At 39.1% G+C, this 27,783-nt stretch overlaps 1 long non-coding RNA gene and 1 pseudogene across 2 annotated transcripts; one reads left to right on the forward strand and one right to left on the reverse strand.

Annotated features, from left to right (window-relative positions):
• Positions 1 to 27,783, reverse strand: LOC132378824 (uncharacterized). Of its 2 annotated transcripts, XR_009507201.1 has the most exons (4): positions 27,631 to 27,783; positions 8,261 to 8,341; positions 4,606 to 4,778; positions 1 to 3,770 (listed from the first exon to the last, which is right to left on the reverse strand). It is a non-coding gene; the product is annotated as an uncharacterized LOC132378824 (long non-coding RNA). The 2 variants fall into 2 exon arrangements; XR_009507199.1 differs by lacking the exon at positions 8,261 to 8,341.
• On the forward strand, positions 12,956 to 14,395 carry LOC132404699 (ferritin heavy chain, oocyte isoform-like; annotated as a pseudogene).

The raw sequence follows: 27,783 nt of genomic DNA on the forward strand, positions 1-27,783 counted from the left end.
AATAATGCTTAGTACAAACCAAGTAATTCTTTCCATACAACGCCAATATGGTGCACAGTTAAGCAGTTAGCCAAAGCCCAATAATGCACAAAGTCCCCTCAGATCTGTCCAATTACTTTAATAGTTTCCTTATGATTGGAGAATGCTTAAAGAATTCAGACTTCCATGTAAATGTGTTTCTCTGTGAGGATTTCCACTCTTCAGAGCAACCATTTAGCAGATCATCTTGTGAGATCATGAGCTTTCTTTCAGCATCACTCTATTATGTAAGGATTCCCACTTGAGGAGCAAACCAGTAGTGTCACTACTTGTCATGTGTTTTTGATATGTATCTGGTTTATCTCCCACTGCTGGCAAACCATGCCTTCCTCATGGCATTTTACTCATTGACCAGGATTTGCATGTCTCTGAGAATCTGGGGGAAATTGTCTTTCTGTCCTGTCTCATGTCCAAAATGTACATGCAAATATGAACTAGGAGCGGAATCAGGATGGCAAACGTTGATAGAGTTGCTAAGAAGGCAGATGGTGTGTTGGCCATCAGTCAGGAATTTGCGTTCCAGAGCTGCAAGGAAATGTTGCAGCTCCTTGAAATTCTGATTCAACCACATTTGTAATATTGTGTTTAGTTCTGCTTTCCTCTTTATATGAGAGAAGCTTTAGGGAGAGTGCAGAGGAGATTTAACAGGATCCTGCCTGGATTTTATGAGGATAGTTTGAGTAAACTAGGGCTTTTCTCTTTGGAGCGAAGGATGTGAGCTGACTTGATAGAGGTGTGCATGATGATAAGAGGCACAAGTCGAGTGGATAGCCAGAAACCATTTCCCAGGGTGGCAATGGCTAATTTGTGGGAGTATAATTTTAAGGTGATTGGCAGGAAGTGTAGGAGAGATATCTGAGAGAAGTTCTTTACACAGAGTGTGGTGGGTGCATGGAACACCATACCGGAGTGGTGGTAGAGACAGATATGAGGGACAACTCTGTGGATGATAGAAAAATAGAGGGCTATGGTGGAAGAAAGGGTTAACACCATGGCTGAAGGGACTGTACTGTGCTGTAGTGTTCTATTATCTATTCAATATAATCTGTGTCTGATCACTGCTCTACCATTTCATAAGATCTCAGACTGGTGCATGATAAAGTACAAAAACGGGAATTTGAGAGGTACAAAAATGCTTGAGGTCCCTTTGGGAATTGTGCAAGCCCCATTTTTTAATTTACTTTTTGACATAAACAACTTTGATTGCATGGCAAACAGGATATTGGCTACGTTTAAGGTGAGAAAAATAAGTTGTAAAAGGGTGTTGAGAAGTAACTTTTATTTTCACAGTGTTAATGTATCCGGAATTTGCTGCCAGAATAAATGATGGAAATAGATACAATCACTATATTTAAGAGAGTGGCACTTGAACAGGCAGAAGTAGAAGCAAATGGGATCTGTAGATATGCAAAAGGAACAGCAAGCACATGGTGGGCCGAAGGGCCTATTTTTGTGCTCTATGACTCTACAATTCTAAGTGATCAGAGTTAGTTATGTTAACTTGATGCTCTTGGCAGAGTGAAACATTGGCCTTTTGTGTTGTAAAATTCAACACTTTGAAGCATTTCACCTTGATCTCCTACTTGCCATTTTCTAAGGGAACTTCATGTTGTGAAGGGTTCCAACTAATCAAAGGGAGTGGGTTGATCCACATCTGTGTTATAGCTCAGGAGTGTACTGATAAGTAACAGCCATAGCTCTTTAACTGGCATGAATGGAAGAAGCTGCAGAATTTCCATTCAATAAAAACATAAATAGTATATGTGTTTTATAAGAAATGCTGGCATTTTCAATTGATTCTGGCCAATATATTTATGAATTTCTTCTTTCCTGTCAAACTCCAGATGAAGTTAATGGAAATGAAAGTCAGGAGAGAGATATAATGGACAGTTGAATCAATATTGCTCATTTTACACTATCAACCATTATCAAAATCATCTCTTGTCATGAGTAAGTAAAATGAAAATCATTAGGACAAAAATTACATTAGATCTTCCTTCTGTGCCATGTTTAGGTTTTCTGTTTTGTTTCCAATTGTAATCTTTATACAGGATATCAATAATGTCAACAGTCTAAAAATAATGATTTCTACATTAAAAATTACCCTGTGAAAATTTACTCTGCTATTTTAATTATCTGAGAAATTCATATTTAGTTTGATCCCAGTTCAGTCAATAATTGATTCATTCTTCAGTTGACATGATGAGGTGTGTTATTTTTGAGGGAACACTTATGACTGTATGGTTCATTCAGGCCCTTTGAAGACGGTGGGTGCAGAGACTGAGCAACAAAAATCGTTGCTTAATTCTGTAGCACATTTTCATTGTCACTGCCTTTTAACAATTTCGTGAAGATATATTCCTCTATGAAGGCTTAAAGATCTTTTATATCTTCAGCTCATGGTAATGAATAAAGTATTACTCTGGAATCATTGATTTCTTTTTAGAAAAATATCTTGAGCAATATAGTGCATTATGTAATAGGGATAATGTACTTCAAAGTGACAAATATATATTCAAAACTATATCTCCTCAAATTTATCTTTGTCACCTGGTGCAACACCTATTGTTAATATAGACATTGCTCTGCTAGTAACTTATGCCCTTGTATAACAGTTTTAATTGGTTGGTTGAAATATCAGCGTACTGACCTTTTTGCAACATAAAGGTTAATACACTGTAAAAGTTAGTTTTTCAACCAGCAGTATCTAATGTGGCAGCAACACGGAGCAAATTCGCCAGAGGAATGATGACTCATCAAAACCAAACAAAGAAAAACATTGCCATACTGAATATATAATGATGTGAAATGAATTTAGTTTATCTCTTCAAATATAAGTCAATGTTCCCGTTTTAAAAAAAAATCAAATGGTTGATCTCGGGCAAGTATTTGAAAATGTGGAACAGATGATAATTCATGGAGTAATATGTGCTTTACAGACGGACATATTTATTGATCCCGAGGGAAATTGGGATTTGTTACAGTCGCACCAACCAAGAATAGTGTAGAAATATAGCAATATAAAACCATAAATAATAATAAGTAACTTATTCCAAGTGGAAATAAGTCCAGACCAGCCTATTAGCTCAGGGTGTCTGACACTCCGAGGGAGGAGTTGTAAAGTTTGATGGCCACAGGCAGGAATGACTTCCTATGACGCTCAGTGTTGCATCTCAGTGGAATGAGTCTCTGGCTGAACGTACTCCTGTGCCTAACCAGTACATTATGGAGTGGATAGGAGACATTGTCCAAGATGGCATGCAACTTGGACAGCATCCTCTTTTCAGACACCACCGTCAGAGAGTCCAGTTCTACACCCACAACATCACTGGCCTTATGAATGAGTTTGTTGATTCTGTTGGTGTCCGCTACCCTCAGCCTGCTGCCCCAGCACACAACAGCAAACATGTTAGCACTGGCCACCACAGACTCGTAGAACATCCTCAGCATCATCCAGCAGATGTTAAAGGACCTCAGTCTCCTCAGGAAGTAGAGATGGCTCTGACCCTTCTTGTAGACAGCCTCATTGTTCTTTGACCAGTCCGGTTTATTGTCAATTCACATCCCCAGGTATTTGTAATCCTCCACCATGTCCACACTGACCCTTTAGATGGAAACAGGGGTCACTGGTGCCTTAGCCCTCCTCAGGTCCACCATCAGCTCCACCACCACCAGCAGAGACAGAACTTAACTGCAATATTTTTCCATGATTTTTCATTCTGTTTTAAAATCTGTAATCATACAAAATAACGAAAAACATTTTAATATACTATACATATGGTTCTGCCTTCCCGTCTTGCATTCATTTTGATGCACCAGGTTTCTCTTGGTATTGTATTCCATCTATTGATCTTCTTTATTAAATAAAGCAATAGACATGTTTGCTTGTGCGTCAAAACTTCTGAGAAATTGACAGACATTGATGTAAAGGAGAAAACACAGCAGTTAACCTGCAAGCAGCAAGACCCTACAAATAACAATGACCAGATCGTCTGTTCTGGTAATGCTGATTGAAGGATAAACATTGGGAATGAATCGAATGAACTCAATTTGTGGACTGAAGGGCCTGTATTGTGCTGTAGTTTTCTATGTTTTTATGTTTCTAATTTGAAACAGTGTCAGGATTACTTTGAGAAGTCACATAGGGTTTCAGATTATGGTTTACTTGAAAGGAGTATCATTGATTGGGTAATGTAATTATGCATAAGCATTGACTTGATAGCCTGTACATACAGAAATAAAATATTACTTTAGGAAATTACTGCCAGATTCAAGAGAAAATATGAAATCATGAGGTGATATATCTATGAAATGATTAAATTAATTAAACAAATGCTTTGACAAGTCAAACAATTCCAGTTCAGTCAGGAAAACAAGTTGCACAAAATGTCACAGTATTATGTACTTCAGAAAATATATGTCCTCTGATAAACAGTTTAATTTCAGACTGGTCACTATTAGGATAACTGAAACATAATATTGCCCTTTTTCCACCCTCTCTCTGTCCTGGAAATTTAAGGCAAACTGCAAAATATCTCAGATAAATCCATTCAATGTACTATTTACCCAAATGTCTACTCAGATGGTGGTCTTCTTAAGGTAGTCAGAATCTTTTTCTTTGGTACCATACTCTGCCAGATCCTCGGCGACCACTTTTTGTTTCAAGTGGTTGTCTTGGAGGAAAGATTCTGTGAGTGGTTCCCACATCCTTCTCACAGCGCAGTGTTTTTTTACGAGGCCTCATAAAGTAAAATTTGAATTGAAATGTTAGATGCTTTCCATCTTTACATACTAACGCATAATCTACTGCTGGGTAGATTAACTCTGCATTTTAATAACGATGCAATAGAGTTGCAATAATGATGGAGTATATTGAACTAATGATTTGTCATTACACTTTATTATATTTGTAATATGGTATCAAAATGCCCATTATAATTTGAACACTGTTTTTAGATCTTGGTCATTGTCCTATGAAATACTCACTTGTTCCCTTTAATCCCCAATTTAAGAAATCCTCAATTCAAGGCAATATCACGTTGAACAGAATGTATTTTAATTTTGAACATAGAAGAGATTTGGAGATAATATGGATTGTCTGTGAGGGCCAGTGGGGGAGAAACCTGGGTAAGGCAGACCTATGGTATACTTGGAATATTTGCATGGTAAGCAATAACACTTGTTCTCAGATTACCGTGAAGTTATGCAGTTGACATTTTTATTTTTATCAACATTCTCTTTAGCCAAGTATTTTTTTTCTCACAATTAACACTGGCATCAATATTGACACTGATTCCATTGTAGAAGTGCAGTAATAAATCAAGTAGATCGACCTTCCATCCATCTTTCCTCTCTGTGTGTGATGAATGATGGAAAATAGTGCAACACTTTTCTGCACTTCACCCAGCAACTCATTCGTCATGTGTGAATTAAGCTAGCACACAGAGAATCAGTATTATGCTCGATATGTTTTCATTAAGTGTTCACAAATGCACACTTTCTCACAGAAATCATTAGATAGCTCCATTAAGGATCTTAGTAGCTTCTCTTTTCAGCCCTGAAAACCACTTAGTAAATATATCATTTTAACGCCAATATCGCTTTGTCTTTAACAAAAGAGGAGCCAAAGTAACATACAGTATATTACTTAAAGTACATAATTTTTCTTTTGCTTTGCTTATTTTAAAACTTTGGGAGATCAGTGATTGATATATACAGACAAATCTTGCAGATATATTAAAACCTACAAATGTAATTTCTATAAAGCATCTTCAAAACTTCATTTGAATCTGAAAAAAAAATTGTACTATAATGACATTGTGCATAGTCTAAACACAAGGGAGTCTGCAGTTGTTGCAAATCCAAAGAAACACAAATTCTGGAGGAATTCAGCAAGCTGGGCTGCATCTATGGAGAGGAATAAACAGCTGACATTTCGGGCTGAAACCCCTCATTAGGATTTCATGAAGGGTCTCAGCTGAAAACATCAACTCTTTACTCCTCTCCATAGATGCTGCTTACCTTGCTGAGTTCTTCCAGCATTTCATGGTGCATAGTCTTCCTTTAATGGTTTATCTAAAACTGGACCGCCCAGAAAATATTCAGCTTTTCTACAATTAGCTGTATATTTTTGGTGAAAGGTCAATGGAAACACTGTGGCACCTGACTGAGAGAAGGCCATGCAGATCCCCAGTATCCCAGTCCAAAAATACTCGGTGCTTAAATTTTTATGTTGGAATTCACAGTAATACTTTTCAAAACTTCCTTTGCTGTATTTGAATATCACTAGCAAAGCTACATTTATTGTTCATTTGATGTTAGCTTAAGAATGTGGGGGGCGAGCTAGATTCTAACTAAAAGACTGGCGTGCTATCATGTGGCAGTGAGCTAGGTTCTAACTCAAGGACGAGCATGCTGTTAGCTAAGCCCACAATGACTTCACTCTCAATGTAGCAACTGTGAACAACCTGGCCTCCCGCTTTATTTTCTTTTCTGCAATGATAATTTCTAAGATTATTGGCTGACTATCTGATAATTTTTAACTTGGCAATAGTCTTGGAAACTGAAATGATGTACCATTATGTACATTACCTGGAAAGAAATGGTCTCACTAAAATATTAAATGAGTTTTCTGTCCCGATTACCCTGACCTCCCTGTCTTGTGGACTTGTGTCCATGAACAGCAAAAGCTAATATTATTTATCAGGTAGCATTTTTATTCTGCGGTTTTCTAGACCAATCGTCTATTGCAGACTTTTATGCAAATGAATACTGCAAGTGAATGCAACAGAAATAAATCTTGTTAATTAAACTGAAACATGATCTTCTTTTACTCCGATAATTTTGTGTTGTCTGTTGGCTATAAAAAGAACACAGATCAACAAATAAATGGAGCTCTAGTGACACGTTACATGTGAGATAATCATGAGGATCCTGGGGACTGTAATATAAGGCTTTTATGTGATAATGAGGCTTGGTGTGGCTGTTAGTTTGGTTCACTAATTGCTTCATACAGCTGGGACTATAAAACTGAATGCAGTTCTGTTACTGATGGAGAAATTGTTGTATTATTTTCTGATCTCTTAACTATGGTATTTGCATCTAGATTTCTAAATGCTAAAAATAGCAAATTGCATGGCCATGGAAAATCAATTTATTGCAGATGTCAAAGTCTTCAGCCTGTTAAGTGCTAATTTCCCTCATCGTCAGCATTATTGAAATACATATTGTTTCCAAGTAATGCAAGTACTTGTTAAGCTAATCATTATCAATAGTTTATTTTTGTCATGCTCTGGACCAGCAGCAAAAATACAAATGGATCTTTGAATATAGCTCATTGTAATTATATCTGCAATCCATTTTATAAGTAAATTCATGTAGTATTTTTGTCCACAGTGTACTTCAGGCTGAGCTGCAATATTTAAGCTGCTGGCAGAGATGCATTAGCATTTCATTTTACCTGGTATGTACACCTATCAAGATTTTTTTAAGAGCTATACCAATTCAGCTGAATGCAAATGAGGTCTGATCATTTAGCATAATAAAAAACATATCCGGAAGGGGGGGGGGGTGGGGGGAAATAAAAGCTGTCCCATTACTCAGTTATTTTCCCCTTCAATATCATTTTCCTATGTATTTGTAGAACTAAATATTTGCATTAGATAATACAATATTTTGATGCAAAAGAGAATTTTAAACTGCAAATACATTATCCTTATTTTCAGAGGAAGTAGCATCTTTTGATGTTATATACAGTCCTAGGACAAAGTTTTATCGTCTTACATGACCAATTTTCCTTCGTTTATGAAGTTCTTCCTGGTGTATCGCAAACAGTTCAAATGTTAGAACAACAATTTAACAAAACTGCAGAATGTGTGGTTTTACTATGCTTGATTTCTGTGAAGACAACTTTGTTTGTGGGCGGTAAATTGAATCAGAGAATATTTACCGTACAGAAGGGCATTTGATCCAATTTACATCTTCCATGGTAGAAAGACATACACTTACATCATGAATTTCATCACCTTGAGAGAGACAACTGTATTTTACTGTCAATGAAGTACTTTTGTGGGATAATCACTGTTATACTGGAAATGCTGAAACATGGAGCAAGATCCAAAGAAATATTAGTATCACGAGCTTAAACTTGTTGTTTATGGTATTGATTGAGGCATGGATATCAGAAAGGAAATATTACTCCCAATGAAGTTATATTTTCTACCTGCTGAATAGTTTAATGCTGTCCTCAACTCTTGACCCTCTGCATCTTTCTGCTCATTGGCCTCGCTGGTGTTCTTGCCTTCTTAAGAAAAGAACACAAGAAAGTTTATCCATCTTTCAATAAGATCATAGTCAATATGATACTTGTATTAGTTCTACTTTGCATGCTATTCCCCATAACTCCCTAATTGACCAAAAGTCTAAATTGCCTTGTGTCTCTTCAAGGATTTGGTCTCCACAAGTTCCTGTGCATTAGAATTCAGAAGATCCATAATTCTCTGAGATATCTCCTTACTGTTTGTTGGGAGTTGTCAGTGCAAGAGTAGGGGGCTTTGGCTCAACTGGGTTGGGTGAAGTAAGTTTCTGGTAAGTTTCTTCATTCTTCGTCATCTGTTAGTGCAGTGAGGATGGCTCCAGCGGCTGTGTTGTGTGTGTTCCGTGTGCGAGATGTGGGAATTCTGGGAGACCTTCAGATTTCCAGATCTGCAGCAGGCACACTGAGCTCCAGCTCCTCAAAGAAGGTGGCAAGGAACTGGAGCTGCAGCTTAATAAGCTTTGGTTTACATGGGAAAACTGAGGAGGTAATAGATTGGAGCGACAGGGAGGTAATCACCCCTAAGTTGCAGGAGCAGCCATCTGGGTGCCTGCCAGGAGAGAGAAAGCAAATGGGCAGCCATTGCAGAGTACCCATGTGACTATTCTCTTCAACAACATACAACCCAGTTTGGATACTCTTGTGCACGGGGGTGGGGACTTGCTGCAATCAAGTCTCTGGCACTGAGTCTGGCACTGTGGCTTAGAAGGGAAGGGGTTGAAGAGGTCTACAGTAGAGATAGGGAGACCATAGTTGGAGAAGTAGACATGAGAATCTGTGGACCTGAAAGAAACACCCTGGTGCCTCTCAGGTGTCAGGGTCAGGGGTTTTTCAGATAGGGTCCACGGCTTTCTAAAGGTGGAAGGTGACTAGTCAGAAGACTTGGTACATGTTGACACCAATGACATAGGAAAAGGGAGGAAGTCTGAAGAGAGAATTTAGAGAGTTGGGTAGAAAGCTGAAAGGCAGGACCTACATGCTAGTAATGGTGGATGTACAGAATAAGTATCTTCACCATGGAAAACACCAGCAGTATGGTAGAAGTTCATAGTGCCCAGGGTCATGAAATGAGTGAAATTACCATTACCAGAGAGAAGCATTCTTGGGAAACTGATTAAGGATGACAACTCTGGTTGCTTGGCACATGATAAAATAGGCCAAAGTCAGCATGGTTTCCTTCAGGGAAATTTTGCTTGACAAATCTGTTGGAGTTCTTTGAGGAAATAACAAGCATGATAGATAAAGGAGAAATGGTGAATGTTGTGTATTTGGATTTTCAGAAGGCCTTTGACAAGGTACCACATGTATAACTGCTTAGCAAGTGAAGAGCCAAGGGTATTAGAGAAAAGTTACTAGCATGGACAGAGGATTGGCTAATTCGCAGGAGAAAAAGATTGGGAATAAAGGGAGCCTTCAGGTTGGCTTCCAATAACTAGTCATGTTCAGCAGGGTTCTGTGTTGGGACTGCTTCTCTTTGTTATATGTTAATGATTTAGATGACAGAATTGATAGTTTTGTGGCCAAGCTTGCAGATGATACGAAGACAGATGGAGAAGCAGGTTGTGTTGAAAAAGAAGAGGTGCTATTTGTTCAAAATCTTCTGTTATTTCTGATCATTAATTCCCCATTCTCATCTTCTAAAGGAACAACTTTCATTTGAGTTATACTGTTCTCTTCATTTTGTATAGGTAGTAGTTTTTTTTTTCTATAGGTAGGAACTTTTATTGTCAGTTTTTATATTCCTGGCTGGCTAGTTTCAATGTTGTGATCTACCCCGTTTCTTAAAAATTGTATGGCTCTCTTTTCCAATTTGACACCATGTTTAACTTCCTTAAAGATTATGGAGGAATAATCTTTTTGTAGAGTCTTTATTTTTTAGTGAAAAACACTTCTGGGGAGCGATGAATATTTCCTCGTTGTCTGCCATGGTTTATCTACTGCCTTACTTTTTAATCTTCTCCCGCTTATATAACTCTGTCTTTGTACTTTTGTAATTGCCTTTCTTTCAGGTTAAGATGCACTTTCAGAGCTTAATTTCTCAAGAAGATTAATGAATTATTATGCTCACTGTTCTCAAGAGGATTCTTTACTATAAGATTACCAACTTAAAAACTACTGCTCTAATTAGTTGATTGGTCAGGAAGCCAGCCGTAGGCTTCATGACCTTGAAGTCTTCTATACCCCTTTCACCTCCAGTTCAAACCTTCATCCAGTTTCATCCAAATGTCTATCCTCCCTTATCCACTCCTCTCTTTCCACCATGGTCTGACCATTCTGGCACTCTGATCTGAATCTTGGGTGAGAGCCCTGGGAGACTGATTAGTCATCAAGTGTTTCCACTATAGTTGTGCTGCCCTGTACATAAGCAAATAAAACAGGAAGAATAGTTGCACAATAAGTGTTGCATGACAGTATGGAGAGGTTATTTCCCTATAATATTTCCAGAATAGCCTGCACTTGCTGCATGTACGTAATAGATGATTGTGGAAAACAAAAAGTCAGGTCTGCCTTGTATTACAAGAAGTATTGCTTAGAAATATTAGAATCACATTACTGATGAGTGTATTAAGATGCAATTGATTAAATTAGACTAACATGATATTGAGGACAGGTGTAATGAAATAAGGAAATGTGTGACAAACTGAATTTATGCCTTACAGATTAATCGTGGAATTAAAAACAGAGCATGCTAGAAGTACTTAACAGATCAGGTAGCATCTGTGAGGGAAAAACAATTAACGTTTCAAGTCAACAACTTGTCAGAAAACTAGGAAACTTTTGCTGCATGATCTACTAAGTATTTTCGGTATCTGCAGTTTGGTTGTGCTCAGGTTTAATTTAGTTTCTGTTTGTAAAATCTGGGTGCCAAGAACCTGTCTGAACAGAGAGAGGAAGTGTCACAGGTTTCATTCCCTTCTGGATAATCAGAGAACTATTTTTGGGGTGACGGAAATGTCATTAACAATATTTATTGGATATTGCAGACATTAATGGATCACACAGAAAATTCTATGTAATTGTCTTTTATATTTTATGTGCATCCCTGCTTTCCTTCACTCATCTTCAGAAGCTCAGGAAGCATCTTAAATGTGTCAGGAAATGAGTAGCTGACATTGTGCCAAAGTCTGGTCATCAGGATTACAAGGCTGAAACTTGACCTGCTTTACCAATCGACTAATTTTAAAATGTATATGTTTTTATTTCTCTTTATTTTCCAGTCCACCTATCTTTGAAATAAGATAACTATAAAACTCAACTTCAGGTTTGAATAAGACGTTACTTGGAGTGATTTAGCAAGATTATTGATGCACCATCAATAACTCTCGAAGACGGGAGGCGAACAATAAGCTTTTGTTAGCAGCAAACGAGAGCACTACATCTCGGAGACTGAAGGAGGAGCAGTGCCTCCAATCGCCTTTATACAGGGGTCTGTGGGAGGAGCCACAGGAGCAGTCAGCAGAGGGGTTTGTCCAGACAGGTATACATAGTTTACCACAATTATTTTCTGAAGCAGGTCCAAGTACCTCAAACTTGTCAAATTCCCCAAATCTAATAGCAATCAGCTTGGTGTGGATTTAAACTTTAATAATAGTCGAATTGGTACGAACTTCTCAGAATGAACTCAGGCACCACTTTCATAATCCATAATGAAACTTCTCAGTTTTTTTTGTAGGCATCAAGGTGGAAGTAAACAATTAGCTTTTGTAAACAAACTCTAAATTACCAGTAAATCAACAAGTAAGAGTATTTACCTATTCTCACCTATAAAAATGAAATCAAATGTTTCTGATGTAACAAAGGGGCATGGCCAAGAATTAAATATTTTGTCATTTAAAAAAAAGATAAAAACATAAATAAAACAGAAGTAGAAACCAGTCCTCAAAATGGATTAAATTGGATCAATTGAATTTGTTTCAGCACCTATCCATTAATTTAAACCAGGGGAGACTTGGTTTACCTTGAGTATAAAACAAACTCGTCTGTAGTGAGTGGACAAATATTTAAAGTGAATCTAAGTTATGAGTAATTACTGTTTATGTTTTTTACTGCATGCTGCAAATCATTTAGTTAGTAATTTAAATTAACAACAAAGATATTTTGTTAAATGACTTTTAAAAAGCATTCTGCTTCAGGGCAGTTATTCCCCCCAGCAGACCAGCAGAAACTCTGCCGCTGTAGTATGAGATGCTAAATATCAGAACCAGACTTCAGTACCAGCCTTAAATCCCCATTCATCAAAAGTTATACTTATTGATCCAGCTAAAATTAGTGATTACTATGTTGACTTTGGTTAGAGTAGCACAAGTATCATTTGCAATATTATTTGTTAATAGTCATTGCCATTTTAAGACTGTACAACTGTGATGATTTTATCATGAGACTAACTGCCTTACATTGTTTGCACAATATTCTGGACAGTCTTTCTGACTCTGTGGAGGAAGCCACAAAAATGTGGTCCCATCGAGCGCTGGCATTCTTCTTCCATTTAAAAAAATAATACACTTGTTGGTTTGAATTGCCAACTATGTATTTTGAGTCAGTGAATGGAGAGGAATGAAATGGCAAAGGGTCCTGACATTACTGGATATAGGGGAGATCCAAGTCAGTATGGCATGAATCCTGCTCAAATATATTTGGTGCCAAAAAACTTAAGAACAAAGTCTCCTATTGTTTTATTTTTGTCAAAGAAACATTGGAATTGTCTGTTAGTGAATAAAGCATATAAAATGCTTTGTGCTTCAGAAGAGCTCCACAATCAACCACATTCATGGATGAGGATTTAAACAAATAAGTGATGTACAGCGTTGTCACTTTTCCATTCAGGCTGTTAAAGTAAGACAAAGAATACAATTATATAAATCTTCCCCAGGTGATAGTGAATTGTAATTGTCCGCTGAACAAGATGGCTTCCCAAGTTTGTCAGAACTTCCACAAGGAACGTGAAGATGCAGTCAACAGGCAGATTAACACGGAGCTCTATTCCTCCTATGTTTATCTCTCCATGTCCTTTTTACTTTGACCGGGATGACATTATCCTACATCACTTCTCCAAGTTCTTCAGGAAGCAGTCCCACGAGGAACAGCAGCAAGCCGAGAAATGGATGGAATTCCAGAACCTGCAAGGAGGGTGGATCGTGCGGGAGGACATCGAGAAGCCAGAGCAGGATGAGTGGAGCAATGGTCTGGAGGCGATGCAGATGGAGAAGGACGTGAACCTGGATCTGCACAAGCTTTCCACTCAGCATGGTGACCCTCATTTGTGTGACTTCCTGGAGAAGAACTACCTGGATGAGCAAGTGAAGATGATCAAGAAGCTTGGAGATTACATCACCAACCTGAGGAGACTGTGAGCCCCCAAAAATGGCCTGGGAGTGTGCCTGTTTGACAGACTGTCCCTGGAGGAGAAGCAATAGAAGGACTTCATGTTATTACCCGTTAAGATTGTAAAAAGAAACTCTCGATTTGTGTGAATCTTAACTTCACTAACTCAAAGGTATTGGAATAGTATATCAGCTGAAAATAAATGTCAAAATACTTAATTAGTCTTGTGGATTGAAAGATGTCCATTTAGAACAGAGATGCGGAGAAATTACTTTAGTCAGAGGGTGGTAAATCTGTGGAATTTGTTGCCACGAGTGGCTGTGGAAGCCAAGTCATTTAAGGCAGAGATAGATAGGTTCTTGATAAGTCAGAGCATCAAAGGGTATCAGATGAAGGCAGGGGAGTGGGGATGACTGGAAGAATTGGATCAGCCCATGATTGAATGGTGGAGCAGACTCGAGGGGCCGAATGGCCTACTTCTGCTCCTATATCTTATGCTCTAATAAATCTATAAAATCAACTGTCTTTCTAAAATACATCCAGCTAATTGGATCCACAGCTGCCATCATTTTCTGTGGAAAACCCCAGAACTACAAAACATTAGACTAGTTAAAAGAAAAACACAGAGCTGGATAGCTAGAGTATGTTAGTTCCAAGTTTACTTTTAGTGAGACACCTACTTAAGATATCGTAGTATCATGACATATGCAATTCACTTATTTTTTTAATTTTGGGCAGGTGGGACTTGTCAGCCTTGGTCGGCAGCCCGCCGAGGGAAAAGGAAAACCGATTTTAAACCTGTGCAGCCATACCCACCCATGGGAAAGGCTTCGGGCGTAAACCCCGAGGAAGAAATCCGGAGCCGGAGTCCCTAAGGCAGTTTGATGCTGTTTACAACTTCACTCCGGCAACCTCTGCGATGACACTGGTGCCAAGTTGTATCGGCACTTGCCCTTCCCTTGGACTACATGAGTGACATGGAGAGGGGAACCTACTGTATAGACAACAACTGGTTCTTCATACCTTCCCACCCAGGCTTGCTCTCTGGAGAGGACACAGTCCACCAGAGGTGCAAACCCATGATCCCAGGGATCGACAGCTGCCTACTGTTCTTGTATGTAACCCATAATTAATTGTTTAAACAAATAATGACTGCTTGCTCAAAGTTCAAAGCACATTTATTATCAAAGTGTGTACTTGTTATACAACCTTGAGATTTGGTTTCCTTACTGGCTGTCACAAAACAAATAAACTCAACCCAACCAATAAAAATACTGTCAAACATCCAATGTGTGTGCAAAGAGAGGAAAGGAAAACAAATCGTAAAACAATTAAAGTAAACAAATAGCTTTCAGAACAAAAGTGAGTCCATAGAGATGATGCCAGGAACAGCTGGAGCAGGCCACAGATTTGGCCTCTGTCCAGGGCAGAGCTGAGTAAATGTTGTGGAACCCACAGACATCGGGCACGGAGCAGGTCACAGCCTCAGTTCAGTGCAGAGCTGGGTAAGCATTGTGGAACAGCAAGCAGAACCCTCGCCTCGGGTTCCAACACCCTGTCTTTTCAATCCATCTGGCCTGATTCAGACATCAGATCATTCCTTGATCTAGGGCCCAGGCCCTGTTGCTTCAATGTGCTCCGGGCTTGGATCCCGCCACCATATTCCAGCCTATATCCAATCTTTCCGAAACAGCCTGGCACTTTCATCAATTGAACCTCAGTTTGGGTAGATGGGTCTCAACTCTGCTTTGCCTTTGCTTGCCCTGGCTTTACCTTGCCTCTGCTCGCCTTGAATCTGCTTTGACTTTGCCTCATACTCACTTGCTTCGACCCTCGACACAGTCTCTCCCTCACTCACTTCTCCATTGTTTGCAGTGATTATTTACCATAAAGTTCACCAGAAAATGTGTTGTTAATAAAGCATTTAGTGATATTCTTTGTTTTGTTTACCATTGATAATAGTTTCAAGGCTTCATCAACACTATCTTAAATCTTTATCAAACAATATACTTACAGTATTACTGAAATATTAAGTACACAACTCTCTTCCCTGCTTATTTATAAACTCCAGTTCCAAATATATATAACTCCAACTCCAAATATGTATAATGCACCCGTGTGTGTGTATACAGACATCCACACCATAGTAAATTTTAAATTGTCCCATTTAGGTCTAAAGATTTAATCACTGTGAAAGATTTCCTACTCCTCTGAGATAATGTCTTTCCCAACAGGGAGATCACTCTGCTAGACAATTGAGCCTTGTTGCTGTGAAACCATCTTGGGGTCTGCAGCCTCCTCTGTGGTGGCTGAAGGAGATGAATCTAGGACTGCAGGAAGTGGTCACTCTCATCATTATCAGATTTTTCAACAATAGTGTACAGATTAGTACTCTTTTTGAAACTTCAACTTGACTTTTTATCTTTTTCCTCTTTATTGTGCTGTCCATTTATTTTTGTCTGTCCAATGTGCTCTTTGTATGTGTCCTACTTCGTTGCATATTCTGCAAGTTTTGCTTTTAATTCTGCAATAGTCTAGTGTATGTGAGCCCCTATCAGAATGAAAGAGCAATTTGTTCAGCTTAGCAGATTTTTGTTTTGACATTCAAGGGCATTCAACTCCAAGACATAAAACTAATTCAGGATATCCAGGATAGCGAGACACACACTTTTGAAGTGATTATGACATGACATACACAATTTACTTATTTTTGCATATAATCCATAATGAATTATTTAAACAGAAAATGTTTAATCTACAATATACTTATAATATTACTCAAATATTACTGAAACAGTACCAATGATTAACAGAAAAAACTCTTTATTTCTTTTTTGTTGGCTCTTTCCTATCCCAGAAGCAACCAAAATGCTGTATAAGATTCTTCCTCTTCCGTCTGGAAGGGCCACCTAAAGAATATATTTTCATTGCTAAGATACATTAGTGCTGCAGGCTGTTCCTGAGTTCAGTATGCTGGTTTATGAAGTTATACTGTATATCAACGGTCTCTGCAGCCCTGATCATCCTAACTCCCGGCACTTACCCACAACTGATGGTAGACACACCAGCCTGTACTCCTCTGGATTGTCTTTGCAGCCTTGCTCAAGTTAACTACTCACTAGTCTTTCAGTGCCTTACTGATGGCTACTGATGTCACTGCCAGAGTCCCAGCAATTTTTCCCTGGCTTGCATAATGTACACTTAATCGGGTCCTAGGGATTTATCTATATTTATGTCCTTTGAGATTGTCAGGACTTCCTGTTTTGTAAAGAGCATATCAGAATCTGGTTTATTATCACCGGCATGTGACATGAAATTTGTAACTTAGCAGCAGCAGTTCCATGCAATACGTAATCTAGCAGAGAGAAAAATATTAATAAATAAAACAAAAATAATTATTACAATAAACAAATAAATCAATTAAGTGTATTGAATATATTTTTAAAATGTGTAAAAACAGAAATACAGTATATTTTTTTTAAAAGAGGTTCTGCCCAAAGATTCAATATCCATTTAGGAACTTGATAGCCAAGGGGAAGAAGCTGTTCTTGAGTGTGTGCCTTCAGGCTTCTGTACCTCCTATCTGATGGTAACAGTGAGAAAAGGGCATGCCCTGGGTGCTGGAGGTCCTTAATAATGGATGCTGTCTTTCTGAGACACTGCTCATGACATCACTACTGACATGATAAAAGTGTTTCAAGACATCACTGTTTTCTTCCCTGGGTTCCCTAGCTTTCATGCTCTCCTTGGTAAATACAAATGAGAAACATTAATTTAGAATCTCTCTCATCTTTTGTGGCTCCACACACAGGGGACCACAATGATCCTTAGGAGTACTTATTTTCCTTTCTTTTTGCTCTTGCTATACTTGGAGAATCTCTTGGGATTCTTCTTTATCGTATTTCATTTTCCCTTTTTACCCTCTTGATATCGCTCTTTACCACACTATGCTCCTCGAGGGATTCACTTGATCCCGGATGCCAATACCTGGCATATGCCACAGCCTTTTGTCTTAATGACCCTCTTCAACCAAAGTCCCCTAATACTGCCAGCCTTGCCTTTCACTGGGAGCACTTATAGTCAGCCCTGCATATGGAAAAACTGCAATAGTATTATTAAATTCAAGGGTCTGACATACACATAATCATTTGTTGTGATAGATGGCAGAGCTAGATTTCTCTCTCTCACTTTTGGTGATTGTTCTTTCTTATCTGTCTTGTGTGCTTTTTGTTGTGTTTAATATTTCAGTAATATTTGAGTAATATTGTAAATATTTTGGCTGATTGAGTTTTCTTTGTGTAATTCATTATGGTGTATGCACAGAGTGTGTGAATGGCATATGTCATAACACCACCTTGCTTAAAGTGGGAAAAAAAAGGTTAGTCTCACATTCCAGACTCCCTTGTTTATTTTTTCCAATCAGTTGTAATGTTTTTGTGTTACAAAATAGCAGTGGCAATGAGGATGTTTTAAACAAACCCGTTGAAGCATTGCAAGATGTTCAAGTTTAAAAGAAAGGCAGAATATGGACAAATCTATGGGTTCATAAACAGTGATAATAAATGGAATAATCAATGAGAAGCAGGTGCCAATATTGCTGAGTGCATTGAATTTAAAAGCATATAGTTTGCTTAGAAGGTTGATTGTTAATCAAACCAGCTGAAATGAGCTTTACTGATATTGTAAAATGGCTGATTGCAGAACTTTTTAGATAACATACACAAAATCAGAAGAAAGGGGAGTCCATTTCAGTGTCTGTGGCTGAATTGAAGAGATTGTCTGAGCATTGTCAGTTCAGTAATGGGCTGAACAATTGTTTAGTTTGTGGAATCTTACAAGAACGCATTTGAAAATGGGTTGTAACTAAAGTGCAACTTGCAGTTAAAAGAGCGTTGCAATAGCTGTATGAATGGGAACAGCAGATAGACACAATTGAGTTGCAGTCAGGAATGAATGTGAGCGTGATCTAAACTGCAATTTGCCAGACCAATACAGGATTGAAGGCAAAACTTGCAGAAAATGCAACAAAGTAGGACACATGCAAACAGCATGTCAGACAGACAAAAATAAATGGTTTACACAGTGATGAGAAGAAGTCAAGTTGCAGTTTCAAAAAGACCACTAACTTTCATGTGATTAATGAAAATTTTGATAAAGGTAATAGTGGTGCAGGACAGAGTAGCCTTAAGAATTACAATGTGAAAACTAACAGTAGCAAGCAATATGGCTTACACCCAAAGTGAACATTAAATTAATTAAAATGGAATTGGATACTGGCTCATCTGTTTCAGTCATTCCACAACAATGAGTTTGAATAGCATTTCAAAGAAGCTTAACTGAAGCCTACAGATGTCCAACTAAGAACCTATGTTGGAGAAAAGATAATTCCTGTGGGAATGACTTTTGGAACAGTGAAATACAACAACCAACAAGCTACATTGAGCTTGTAAGTGGTAAAAACAGGAGGACCAGCATTGTGGGGATGTGATTGGCTGAGACAACTACAACTTGATTGGAGATGATGTACGATTTGCATGCCACATCCTCAGCAATAGAGTCAACTGAAAGTGAATTAAGGATGATGTCACAACTGTTTTTATGCTATACACCATGGTGCCAACCTTGGTGCCGCTGTTTATAAAATGCATTATGGTTATATGGCTTGCATCTTCACACAGCTGTATCACACGTACATGCCTCGATTGAAGTTTAAACAAAGACACGTTTTATGGACTCCTTGCATTCCTTCCAATTAGTTTTGGAGTTACAGAACATAACACTTCTGATGTCATATTTTATGACACTGTGGAGGAATAATTGTCATACAAAGTGATTCTTGTGCATTTCCAACTTTTCAGACAAAATTGAATCATGGAATTCTGGAAAAATGGGATAATCTGTATTCAGTTCCATTGCAAAAATGGAAAACATTTGGTACCACCAGAGAGGGATAAAGACTACATTTTGTTTTCTTTTATAGATATCCTTTTCCTCAACAAGAATTAATCAATTTCAAAAATAAGTTTTGTGGAAGAGATACAAGCAATAAACTTTCATAGGGTGAAATGGTTTTGAGTGATATGGCCTTAAAATGCAGTCCCTTTCTCCATTTTATTAGCACAAGACAAATAATTATACAAATAAGACTGAACAATAAAAGGGAAAATTGTATGATACATGGAAAATAAATGGAAAATTTACTTGTGTGTAATTGATATAACCTTGTAACATGCATAATGTGAACCACAGTAATCAAAATATTGCCGATCCAATTAGCTTTTCTTTCCTTGGTAAAATTACAAATAAATAATGACTACTATATCTTAAACTTCCATAATCTTCGCACACACAGCATCATGAGCCCTGTGGCATGCCGGACAGCATTTTGCTTCTAGATTTTTCAAGCACCTGTATTGCTCTCTTAATTAGTCATTAAGCCCTGTGCTTCCTGTTTAATCTTGTTCAATTAATCATAACTGGCATGGGTTTTCCACTTTCTATGATTTATTTAATACAGACTCCCATCTAGTGCAGGTTGCAGAGTTCCTGTCCGTGGAGAATGATTTGTCTCATGGTGTCGCTCGGCCATGACATCCATGCTCTGCTGGTGTTCCTACGTGTAACCTCGTTTTCATCTCTACATGGGTGGCTGCCGTTTCTCCGCCTCTGGGTTCATTGGTTGCCAATATTCACTGTGACACACAGTACCTGTGAGGTAACATTGGAGAAGCTGTGTGTGATATTTTAAGCAACAATCCTTCGAAACCCAATTTAATTTCTGCACAGTGAGTGAAATGAATGGAGCACAAGGAGGTCATACCTCCGAGAAGACATGCCAGTTGAAGACAGAAGACCTAATGTGGAGGCATCACGCATTTCAGATTAAATCAGAAGATCCTAAATAGACGAGATCAGAAGAGATTGATTGTGACGTTTGATGGATATCTGTGACTAATCAAGAGGGAGAAGGAAACCAAGAGAAAATAAAGCATTGTCAAGACCTGGAGAGCAAATAGCTGCTCATAAAGGATACCACATCTTAAAGCGATTGTCTGCCTGTGTAAGATCTTTGGCAGAGGTACCTAATTACTAAGTTGAAAACAGAAAGCAGGTCAGCAGCATCTGTGGAAAGATGTAATTAACTTTCCTGGTTGATGGCTTCTACATCAATTCCAATCTTTAAGGATGTTTCAAGATAGTTTAGATTGCTCTGATACACTGAACATTGGTTCAAGGCTATCAATCCAAGTAGGGAAGATTTGCAGTCAGTTCTGCCTATTAGAGGGTGAGAGGAACTTAAGTGAACAAAATAATGAAGCACAGAGACACAAGAGACTGCAGAATCTGGAATCTGAAGTAAAAAGTTAGCTACTAGAGTAACTCAATGTGTCAGTCAGCATTTGTGGAGGGAGAGACGACTTTTGTTTTTTTTTAAACAAATGGAGCAAATCTCTACAATGTTGGAATGATTTTAATCGAAAATTTTCTCCACTATATGTTGAATTTGAAAATGTTCTTTCAAGTATGAATAAGATCTTCTTGGGCTTCCAACTGGGTACGGTATCGACTACAACCAAATTTTTGATGACAAACTCTGACATATTCTTCTGGGATGATGCCTAGGCATATCCAGTCCAGTGGTATTTATACCTCTGTATTCCATCCCTCCTGATTGGTTAGTCCTCATTCAATCAGGTTTCCGCTCTCCCACCTTGATTACAATTGAATTCCAGCTCTTACTTACTGCAAGACCCTCGTCTTTGTTAAGATTCCTTTCCTGTAGTTTTATATCAATGGCTGCGCTCTAGGTCTTGTTCTAATTAATAAATGGAATTTGTTTGTAAATGAGGGAGAGCAGAAACCTGATTGAATGAGGACTCATCTCACCTGGTCCCTCAACACCAGCACCATAGCAAAGAAAGCCCAGCAGTGACTCTACTTTCTGCGAAGGCTGAGGAAAGTCCATCTCCCACCCCCCCACCCCATCCTCATCACATTCTACAGGGGTTGTGTTGAGAGCATCCTGAGCAGCTGCATCACTGCCTGGTTCCGAAATTGCACCATCTCAGATCGCAAGACCCGGCAGCGGATAGTGAGGTCAGCTGAGAAGACTATCAGGATCTCTCTTCCCGCCATCACGGACATTTACACTACACGCTGCATCCACAAAGCAAACGGCAATATGAAGGACCTCATGCACTCCTCATACAATCTCTTCTCCCTCCTGCTGTCTGGGAAAAGGCACTGAAGCATTCGGGCTCTCACAACCAGACTATGTAACAGTCAAGCAATCAGACTCCTCAATACCCACAGCCTGGACTGACACCTTGCCCTATTGTCCTGTTTATTATTTATTGTAATGGCTGCAATGTTTTGAGCACTTTATGCAGTCCTGGGTAGGTCTGTAGTCTAGTGTAGTTTTTTCCTGTGTTTTTTTGTGTAGTTCAGTCTAGTTTTTGTATTGTGTCACGTAACACCATGGTCCTGAAAAAACGTCTCATTTTTACTGTGTACGTACCAGCAGTTATGGTCGAAATGACAATAAAAAGTGACTTGACTTGACTAACAATTGGGAGGGATGGAATACAGGGGTATAAATACCACCAGACTAGATGTGCCCAGGCACCATCCCTGATGAAGATGGCAGAGTTTGTCATCAAAATGTTGGTTATAATTGATTTCTCTACCTGGCTAGAAGCCTGCGAATACTTTATTCATCATATATGCCAGGAAAGCACTAGATCCGTTTTCTTACAAGTGCTTTACATCGGCATAGTGGAGGTTGAAAGTGAGAAAATGGCTTTGAAGCTCTCGTGCTTTGGGGAGGATGCATGCCTTTCAAGCAGCAAGATATCAGCATATTTTTCTTCGGTGGGAGAAGCCAAGTCATGCATTACAGTTGAATTCTGGCTCACAAAATCTAATGGTAAAGTAAAGCACAGAGTAAATCAGGAAATTCAAGGTAATGTTCGTGGGAGATTTTAAATATTGTGTGGACAGGGCAATTAGAAGTAAAAGTGTAGGTAATAATTTCATGAATTGTAAAGGAGACAGATTTTCAAACAGTATGCTGAGGAACTGGTAAAGAAAGGCAATTTATATAACTAGTATTGTGCGATCAGAAAGGATAAGTTAATTATTTTGTAGTTAATAGATTTTTTGTGGAAGGGTGTTGATGTTGAGAGAGACTTGGCTTATAGTATACAGGAACAGCTAACTTTAAGGTATAACTAGCAATTAAGAGAGCAATTGGTATGTTGGCCTTTCTTACAAAAGGATTTGAGTACAAGATTAAATTCCTATTTCTGCAATTATATAGAGTTACTGCGAGTTGAGTAGAAAAGTATCATATGAGCAAACTCAGCCCGTGTTTTTCAGGTTTAACAAGAATGGGAGCGGATCTCATTGTAACATGTACATTTTTACAAGCAGGTCCTGGGGCAAAGTTTCTTCTGGCTGGCGTGTCCAGAATCAGGGGTCATAGTGTGACGAGAGACCTAGGCGAAGATGGTTCAGACCCAAGTGCTGAAGTATCCGAGACTAGACTCGAGACACAGTGAGACTGGGACAAGAACAAGGTACCAAACTAGATGCTAGATGAGAATCCAAAGTAGAGCTGGCAACTGTGCATTGAACCTCAGTTCAGGTGCTTTTTAAAATTCTGGTGCCAAAACATGGCAGTCGATCAGCAGGTTGGGTCTGAGTCTTTAAAGGTACCACTGCAGCTGTCCATACCCCAGAAAGTCAGAGCATCGTCAGGACTGAGAGGAAGAGAAACGTCCCCACCCAGAGGATAGTGAACTTTGGAACTCTCTGCCCTAAAGGTTTAGTCAAGAGAAGATTTAAACAGAGATTTGTTGATGTTCAGGAAATCAAGGATAAGGATAGAAAAGCAAGACTGGGGTAAGAGCTCAGGCACCAGAGGTACGGTACTGCGCAAATGTCTTAGGCACCCTATCTATTTACATGTGCTCAAGACTTTTGCACAGTAGTATATAATAAGCTGAATGGCCTACTCCTACCTCTGTTTCATTTGTTCTCATGCAAGTAAACTTGCAATACAAAATGCGCTCAGTCATCTTTGTGCCAGAAAGAGTTGGCATATACACGGTGAGAAAGTTCAAACATCAGAGGTGCAGAGGGACTTGGGAGTCCTTGTGCTGCACTCCCAGAAGGTTAATTTACAGGTAGAGTTTGTGGTAAAGAAGGCAAATGCAATGTTGGCATTTATTTCAAGGGGAAAAGAATATAAAAGCAAGGAGATAATGCTGAGGCTTTATAAGACACTGGTCAGGCTGTACTTGTGCCCCATATCTCAGAATGGCTGTGTTGTCATTGGAGAGTCCAGAGGAGGCTCTCGAGGCTGATTCAGGGAATGAAGGAGTTATTACATGAGTAATGTTTGATGATTTAAGCCTGCACTCACTGGAATTTAGAAGAATGTGTGGGGATCTCATTGAAACCTACTAATTGTTGAAAGGACTAGATGAGGTTGATGTGGAGAGGATGCTTCCCATAGTGAGGGTATCCAGAACTAGACGGTGCTGCATCAAAAGTGAGGGGCAAACTTTTAGAACAGATGTACGAAGGAATTTTTTAAAAGTCAGAGTGCAGTGAATCTGTGGAATGCTCTGCCATAGATTGCAGTGGAGGCCAAGTCTATGGTTATATTTAAAGCAGAAATTGATAGTTTCCTGATTGGTCTGGGCATCAGAGGATATGGCGAAAAGGCAAGTGTATGGGGTTGTGAGATGTGGGATCAGTCATGATGGAATGGTGGAGCAGACTCAATGGGCTGAATGGCCTAATTCTGCTCCTATGTCTTATGGTCTTAACATCTACTGGAAGTATGTAGACTGGGCTAATCATTCAACATTGACATGACTCATAACTGAAATATTCATCTTAACAATCCATCCAGTGCCCTCTCAAGCTCCCATTCTGTGTTTCATAATCACACCACCCCAGCACTGCCATATTCCTACTTCACACCTTCCAATGCTTTTTACAATTATTGTAAGCTATCGATCAGCTCGTTTCTGATACAATTCTTCTAATGGTTTTATAATTCTACATGCTGCTGGTGGTTTTTTTAAAGTCTGCAGGGACCATTAGGGCAGTTGATGAAACTGATTTCTTATCTACTGGATAAGCCAGTTGCTCCCAGCACATTATTAACTTTTGTTCTGGAATTGAACTTGGCCCAAAGAAGGAGAAGTAGACTGACAGTAAGACAAGTTCAATCTATGGAGTGGCTGTGCACCTAGTGCCTTCAGATAGTGTTGAGACTGCTGTCATTGAGCTTTGGAAATAAAGTTGTCAAGAGAAGGGACCATCAGGAGTGGATCTTTTGTAGTTTGAAGATACAAATTCAAGCTTATTGTCATATTCAACTGTATACATGTATACCACCAAATAAAACAATGTTCCTCTGGACCAAAGTGCACAGTACACATAACTCACACAACACATAAAGCAATATTACCACAAATAAATTAACAAATTATAAAATATATTCTAGAAGATTGACATTTAGCTTAAGGTGCATTTACAACACAAGCCAAAAAGTAAACAATATAATGCTATTGGTGCTTCATAAGCGATGAGACCTCGGTGGAGGGTGGGAGTTCAGTAGTCTCATAGCCTGGGGAAAGAATCTGTATCCCCTCCTAACAGTCTTTGTCCTAATGCTGATGGTGGCTGGGGGATCATTGACAATGCTAAGGGCTCTGTGAATGCAGCACTCTTGATAAAATATCTTGGATAGTTGGAAGAGAGACCTCTGATCCTCTCAGCAGTCCTGACAATCCTTTGTATGTTCTTGCAGTCAGATGGTGTGTGGTGACACAGGGAGTCAGTCCCGATTTCAGGTGCTGTACCTGTGGAGTTTACATGTTCTCCATGTGACTGTGTCAGTTTCTTCTGGGCACTGCCATTTCCTTCAACATCCCACAATATGCATGTTGCTAGGTTAATTGCTGCTGCTGTGTAGGTGAGTGATAAAATCATAGTTGAGTTTATTAGGGCGCTATGGCAGCGTAGGACTTAGCGCGATGCTATTACAGCTCAGGGCAACAGAGTTTCGCGTTCAATTCCGGTGTCATCTATAAGGAATCCATACATCCTCCTTATGAAATGCACGGGTCTTCCCTGAGTGCTCCAGATAGGTTAATTGGTCATTGTAAATTTCCCTGTGATTAGGTTGGAGTTAAATTGGGGTTGTCAGGGGTTGCTGGGGTGACACAGCTCAAAGGGCCAGGAGGTCCTACTTTACACCATATCACTAAATAAATAAATAAATCCTGTACCAGGCGGTGATGCAGCTGGTCAGGACACTCAGTGGTGCTCCTGTGAAAATTAGTTAGAATGGCAGGGAGCCTCGCTCGCCTCTGTTCAGGGTCCAGGTGAGAAACTTGGTGCTCCTAACTCTCTCCACAGAGGAGTTGTTTATTTGCAGTGAGGATTAGTCAGCCTACACCTGCCTGAAGTCCACAATCATCCCTTTAATCAAGGGAACTCAAGTTGTTGTGCTGACACCATTCTACAAGTCGCTCTACCTCCATTTTGTACTCTCTCTCATCATCGTGGTTGATGAGGCCAACCACTGTTGTGTCATCAGTGAACTTGATGGTTCGGTTTGAGTGAGTCACAGTGTGGTGTGAATGGCAGTGAGTGAAGTACACAGCCCTAGGGGGCGCCAGTGCTCAGCATGATGGGACTAGAGACGTCACTGCTGACATGGACTCTCTGTGTGTGATCTTTGTGTCAGTAAATTCAAGATCCATTTGCAGAGAACTGCAGAAATGCCACTTGAAGCTTGCTAGGGAGGGTCAGGACCCTTCATCTGAAGAAAACTGATAGTTTGGCTACCACTAGATCCTTATATCAGGTTTGCAACATTTTCATCAGCTATTGTGTTCATGACTGAGAAGAAGAGAAATATCTTCACCCAGAGTGTAGTAAATCTCTGAAATAAACTTGGAAAATTGTAGATTGATTTCGGTGGCTTTGTCCCTCAAGCCATCACAAATATTTAGACAAAGTTGGGAGCTGCAGTGAGTTTAGCAGAGATTCATTGGATTTTCAGTGGGCATTTAAAGATGTTTGACTGTCAGTTTGTTCCTATTTTCAGCTAATGTTGTTAGAACCAATTATTGATGAGCTAGGAAGATCATCACCACAGGTTTAAATATAAAGCCAAGTAAACAATGTTTTCTTACAGGTATGTGCATTATACATGAGAGCCCATAAGGATGAAATGTCCTGGTTGACCAGATATTCAACATCAAATATTTTAATGTGAATAATTTTTTTCACTGGAACGGTTACAATCCACTGAAATGGAAAAGATCACATAATGAAAAGGAAGATGTCACTCATTTCAACATGACCAGAGTGAGCTGAATAATAGCGTGAAATGATTGTAATTCACACTGAACTGAATTTAGCGTACTGAAAATGTCATGTCTCTACAAGGAAATCAACAGAAAGACTGTGGCAATGTCCTTGGGGGATGTTATAAATACTGCATTGGAAAATTTTAATTGACAGGCACAGTGCTTTTGACTTTTTTTTGAGGAACCGTGATAGAATATTAACATTATGCTAAATACATGTTGTCCCTGTGAACTCTGTATGACTCTAGAATATTCTTTAATTGCACTTCTCAGTGGGCTGGTTTGTTTATTAGTCAAAGTAAGTTCCAAGGTTCATTGATGAACAAAGTTTACAACTCTGAAATTCTTCTCCAGCTAGCCCCAAATCCCCCACCCCACACAAACAAAAATGAGAATGATTGGGCAAAAAACAATATTTAAAAAAACTATAAAAGATAGTCCAAGTCCACATCCATATCCAAAAACACAGACAAACTCTGTACCATTCTCTGGGCACAGTGAAAGACCGCACAGTCTTCCCTCTCCTGCTGCAGAAAGATCCCATCAGCTGACACTTACCTTCCGCATTCGCCTCGATGTTTTCCACATTCCTTCGTTGCTTTAATCGGTGTACAATGGCTTGCACACGCTTCCTCTGCCTCCCGGAATCCTCTCAGAGATAGAAAAGCGCTAGATCACCCAGAAGTGTAAAAAAGGCAACTAATGCCTGAG

Source organism: Hypanus sabinus, chromosome 2 (assembly GCF_030144855.1).
Source record: "Hypanus sabinus isolate sHypSab1 chromosome 2, sHypSab1.hap1, whole genome shotgun sequence".
NCBI lineage: Eukaryota > Metazoa > Chordata > Chondrichthyes > Myliobatiformes > Dasyatidae > Hypanus > Hypanus sabinus.